General features: G+C 36.9%; 1 long non-coding RNA gene across 1 annotated transcript; it reads left to right on the top strand.

Moving 5' to 3' along the window:
* Positions 1-431: 431 nt before the first annotated feature.
* On the top strand, positions 432-5,337 carry LOC119470850. The gene is made up of 3 exons (XR_005199821.1): positions 432-713; positions 3,000-3,075; positions 4,556-5,337. It is a non-coding gene; the product is annotated as an uncharacterized LOC119470850 (long non-coding RNA).
* Positions 5,338-5,803: the final 466 nt, after the last annotated feature.

Genomic DNA, 5,803 nt, shown 5'->3' with positions numbered 1-5,803 from the left:
CCAACTCACTCCCCATTTGTTCCTCTCCCAGGCTCCTGGCAGCCTAAGTCTACTTTTTCTATATAGAGGGGTGCTTACTCTGGACATTTCATATAAATGGAATTATATTGTGAAAGTTGTCGAATCAAAATGGAATCCCTTGTATCAAAAGCCTCAGGAATAGAGTCAGGGAAGTCCAGGAAGAGCAAGTTCTCACACACATACCTGATAGTAATAACTATCACAAAAGACTCTACAAAAACCACAACCTTGCACAAAGGCCACCACAGCTTTACACATAAAAAGCATTTCTTGAAGGACCTCTTCCTAGCAACTGCCTCTCCAACCTTGAACTGGCACCACCCTTGTTATTGATCCTTGTAGCCTAAAATAATTATTTCAAAGTAAATTATATAATCCTCTGCAGTTTTTTCTTTAAAAACCCTTGTCTTCTTTTATCTCCCCAAATATGTCTTTCATATTCCCATTGCCATACTTACTCCCAAACAAATATATTTTATTTTTCAGAGTCTCTCTCTCTGTGTGTCTGTTGTTTAGGTTTTGACACAATTTGGTGTCAGAAGTGAGACTGAAGCTGGTTCACCTTGGACAGCTTGGCAACCCCTGAAATGGAGTGAACTGCCTGTGCTGAGCCCCTTTGAGCTCTCTACCTCTATGACTCACCTTTTCTGCCCTGGTGAATCTACTCTCAGATTCCTGGACTCCTCTTTTTGGTGAGCTCTTTTGACTTTATTTGGTATCTGTTTTGGTTATAAAGCTATCTTAAATTTAAAAATCTTGCATTTCTCTTGGGACTATAGAAGTCTTTTCTGGCAAGCCCTGTCTGATATAAATATGAGTGTCTTTCTAGTTTGAGCACTTTGGTTTCTATAAAATTTACGTTCTGTCTGTGAGTCATGTCTTTTCTTGTAAATTTACTTATTTTTTTTGTCTGCTGGCCTGGTTTAATGTTTTCTTTGATCTGTGTGCCTGGCTTAAAAGTTTTGTGAAAGCTCTTATTTTTATTTCATTTTGATTTGGTTCTGCATGTCTGTAAATAATTTGTCTTTTTTTTTAACATATTTTTTTCTCCCTGTTCATTTCTGAAAATCCTCTGGGAGCAAAACATTCAGAATAGTGGGTGCGGGATGGACAACGAAAAGCTGATGTGAGTATTCCAAAGACTACATGAAATTTACAAATGTGTGATGGTCCTAATGTGATACTGTCAGCCATGAATGCAATAGACATAACTAGTTTCCTTGGCAATTGGGACCTCACATTAGATTTTTAACCATGACTAACCTAAGATTTTGTCATCCACAGTTATTGTTTTGATTTTTCTCTAAAAGAATTTATAATTAGCTATAGTCCAAAATTGCTTTTCATGGAAAAGACTCTAACAAACAAGTACTCTTAAATACACGTTCCTGATAACTTTTCTACCAATGGACTAAATATTTCTGAACTCTAATGAAACTGATAGTTCATAAAACTACTCGTCAAGATCAAAGGGAACAAAAACTAATTATATAAAATTGAATAAGTACTAAGTAAAATGTTCCTGGAACTTTTATTTGAAACATTGTTGGTTCTCTGCTTAAATGTTTTGTTTTCCAAACTTAAGGAAACTTTTTCTCTTAAGCTGTCTATAGTTTACAGTAATTTGGTCAAGTCTACTTTTATAAACAAAAGGGTAAGTATTTACTTTTCCCCCCTACTTGATATCTCCAAAATTTGGAAGCTATTCATGAGTATTTTTATTTTTTATGACAACATAATTGTTTGCATAAATTCAACAAGGATGTGCTGTATTTATAACAGGATACAACTGTAAAGATTAGTTATATTACCATGGTTTGGACTGGGAGGTCATAGTTAAATTGTTTATAAGCACTAAGGTGAAATCTAAAGTCTGCCTTGGGTTGGCTTCCTAGCCTCAAGAGGTTTTAAAATCTGAGATTCCTATGCATCAATCACTATCCTTGTTGCACTTATGTAAATGATCAGACAAAAATCAATGAAACTAAACTTATTTTACAAACAAATTTGTCTCACTCTGATTATCTTTGGCAAAAATGGGGGAAAAACTATAAAGAAAAAAATTATGTTTCCAAAAATGTATATAATACACCTGTTAGTCCTGTGCATTATTTTCAAGTTTTTATTCCCTACCTAGAGACTGGGCTAAATCCGGAATGCTTCAGATTTCTTCCAATTCACTTTTTTCCCATGGAATTACTAAAAATGGAAACCTCTCTGTTTCTGCAGCCTATAAACGGAAATTAAATTTTAAGGGACGAGTTGCATGGCTGAAGGATGGTGAACACAGAAAGTTCACCAGATCACCTGATGCCATAACCAAAGACTTTCCAGCTGCAATCCAGGACATAACGTTCTGGCTTCGTGCTGTGGACAGCTTTTCCCAAAATGACAAAACAAGAGCCCCCACCATAAAGAGACTGCAGCTCCTCTTAGTTTTTTTCTCATTTATGCCTACCTCTTTCACTTAGCAGGATAATCATGTAATTAAAGTTTCACAGATACTACTGGGGGTAACTTGGCAGAATCTGACCTAAAAAATATTTTAGTCCACCCAGTGAGTAACTTTAACAATATCCCCAATAAATCTATTGCTCATTCTGCTTGAATTCAACCCAGGCATGAGATACTAGATGATAGAAATACTCTGTAGTATCTGTTTGTTAAACAAGAAAATGTCTGTGCTATTGCTAATATGACATGCTGTACCTGATACATTCTCTGAGAACACTGAGACTCAAATACACAAAATAATAAAACAGGCCACATCATTAAAACAGGTCTCGTCTAATTCACCATAGTCACTTGATTTACTCAATTGGTTGTCTTTAAGCCTAGATTCATTGCCTCAAAACTGTTATTTAAACTGATTTTATCATGTTACTATTACTTTTACTTTGTATTTTCTTTTCCTTTCTCTTTTTTTGAACTTTGTACCGTTGCTTGTCAAATTTCTACAATCCAAATGCTAACAACAGAATGCTGGCCTATTACTTTGAGATGATAATCAATGTTTAGGGAACAGACAAAATTAAACATAACAATGGTCTGCAGGTAGAGTTACCCTGAAAGCCACTCAGAGAAATTCCCTGGGGCTCAAATGTGGCTATAAGAGTTCCGACACTGACCCCTAGTTGTTGATCGCTCCCTCCAATGTGGGACCAGACCAGCCCATGTCAGGTCCATTCTGCCACCAAGATATAACCAAAACCTAAACTACAGGATTATTGATGAGCCATGCTTTCAGAGAAAGATCTCAATCAAAAGGGGGAAATGTGAAAGTTCTGAAAATCAAAATGAAGTCACTTGTCTGAAAATCCTGACAAATAGAGCCAGCGAAGACCCTAAAGGAAAAAAACTCACACATGTCAATCTGGTAACAAGCACTATCACAAAAGACTGCAAAAACTGCAACCTTGCAAAAGGGCCACCGCGATCTTATACAACAGAGTGCTGCTGTGATGGCATCTGTCCGGCCACTGCCTGTCCAACCTTGGAGGTGTGCTGCCCTTGTTCAGATCCTTATAGCCAAGGATAATTATTTCAAAATAACTTATATCATCTTCTTCATTTTCTTTTAAAACACTTGTCTTCTTTTACCTTCCCAAATATGCCTACTGTATTCCTATTCAATGCTTACTCTAAAATAAATATCATTTAATTTTAGAGAGTCTCTCTCTGTTGTTTAAATTCTAACAACACAATATGTAGTTGTCTTTGTCTTTTTTCATTTAGCTAAGGTTTCTAGAGTTTATCAAAAGCAATAGTAATATGATAAACTCAGTTTACATAACAGTTTTGAGGAATGAATCTACGCTTAAAGGCAACCACTTGAGTAAATCAAATGACTATGGTGAATTAGATGAAACCTGCTGTAATGATGTGGACTGTTTTATTACTTTGCGTATTTGAGTCTCAATGTTCCCAGAGAAATTTATCCAGGTACAGCATGTCATATTAGCAATAGCACAGACATTTTCTTATTTTTAGAAACCTTAGCTAAATGAAAAACACAGGTAGCACGTGTCAGTGCTTCATTCATTTTTATGGCTGAATATTATTCCATACGTAGTTATGGCCCATTTTGTTTAGCTAGTCATCAGCTGATGATGGACATCTGGCTCTTTTCTACCTCTTGGCAATTATGAATAATACTGCTTTGACCATTCAGGTACAAGTTTTATGTGAACATATGTTTTCAATTCTTGGGTGTATATCTAGAAGTGAAATTGCTGGGTTGTGTGGCAATTCTAAGTTTAACTTTTTTTTTTTTTTTTAGGAATAGTCAGACTGTTTTCCAAATGACTGTACCATTGCACTCCCACCAGCAATGTATAACAGTTCTAATTTGTCCACTTCCTCGCCAACAATTGTTCTTGTCTGTGTTTTTTATTTGAACCATTTTAGTGAGTGTGAGTGGTTTCTCACTGTGGTTTTGATTTGCATTTCCCTGATGGATATGTTGAGTATCTTTTTATTTGCTTCTTGGTAATGCAAGCCCTTATTAATATATTAATTCATTCATGTAGTTGAGTACTAGCTTTGTCAGTTACGTGTGTTCTTGGACAAGTTATTTTACTTCTCTGAACTCAGTTTTCTCATTCATAAAGTGAAAATAATAATCTCTGTCTTATGGGATTGTTGAAAGGACTAGAATGAATATATGCAAAGCTCTTGGCAGAGATTAAGAACTCAATGAAGGCAGAAGAGATGGAAGTCAACATAATGAGTAAGTGAAACGACGCTCGAGTTGGGTCTTGGAAGGAAAGTGGCATTCACATAGGTAGAGGTAGAAAGAAAAGAGATTTCAACCAGAGTGAGTGTGAACAAAGAGGAAGCCACAGTACAGTGGGATGTGTGCAATTGCTGAAAACTGTCCATAGATTTGGCTGGAGTAGTAGAGTTCTCCTTCAAGAGGAGCAGTGGCAGAAAAAGGACTGGAAGGAAGGATGGACTCAGACACAGAGAGCAACAGGATCAGGGCAAGAGGTGTGTGCCTCCTTGGAGTCCACCGTGTGCTGCCCTGCTGTTGTCTGGGCATTTGGTGAAAGTCAACATTGCCCTGCTCAGGACCAAGTGATCTTGCTAGCATTGGCACTGCTTGGATGTGCCTGATGCTCCCAGAACCTCTATCACTCAGGAAATTACAAGGGTTTCTTAGAAGCTCTGTACCAATACTGGGGCAAAACGCAAAGATATATTTATTTCTTCTTTCATATATATAGAGAAAGATGGGATTTTGCTTGTTGCTCAGGCTGGTCTTGAACTACTCCTGGCCTCACGCAATCCGCCTCTTGGCCTCTCAAAGTGCTGAGATTCATATATATATTCTTATATATATATGAATATACATTAATATATATATACACACATATATATGCATATGTATTTCTTATGTTATGTCATAATCTCCTATTTTTTTATATTTTTAAATGTTTTTAATAAAAGAAACATTTTCATCTTCACTTTATTTATTTATTTATTTCCCCATTTATTTATTTTATTGCATTTTAGGTTTTGGGGTACATGTGAAGAACGTGCAAAATTGTTGCATAGGTACACACGTGGCAGTGTGATTTGCTGCCTTCCTCCCCATCACCTACAACTGGCATTTCTCCCCTTGCTATCTCTCCCCATCTCCCCACCCCTTACTGTCCCTCCCCTAATTCCCCCCAACTGACCCCAGTGTGTAGTGCTCCCCTCCCTGTGTCCATGTGTTCTCATTGTTCAACACCCGCCTATGAGTGAGAACATGCGGTGTTTGATCTTCTGCTCTTCTGTC

Source organism: Cebus imitator, unplaced genomic scaffold (assembly GCF_001604975.1).
Source record: "Cebus imitator isolate Cc_AM_T3 unplaced genomic scaffold, Cebus_imitator-1.0 Scaffold42, whole genome shotgun sequence".
Taxonomy (NCBI): domain Eukaryota; kingdom Metazoa; phylum Chordata; class Mammalia; order Primates; family Cebidae; genus Cebus; species Cebus imitator.
Note: the sequence above shows the minus strand (reverse complement) of the source record. Positions and strands in the feature narration are given on the sequence as shown.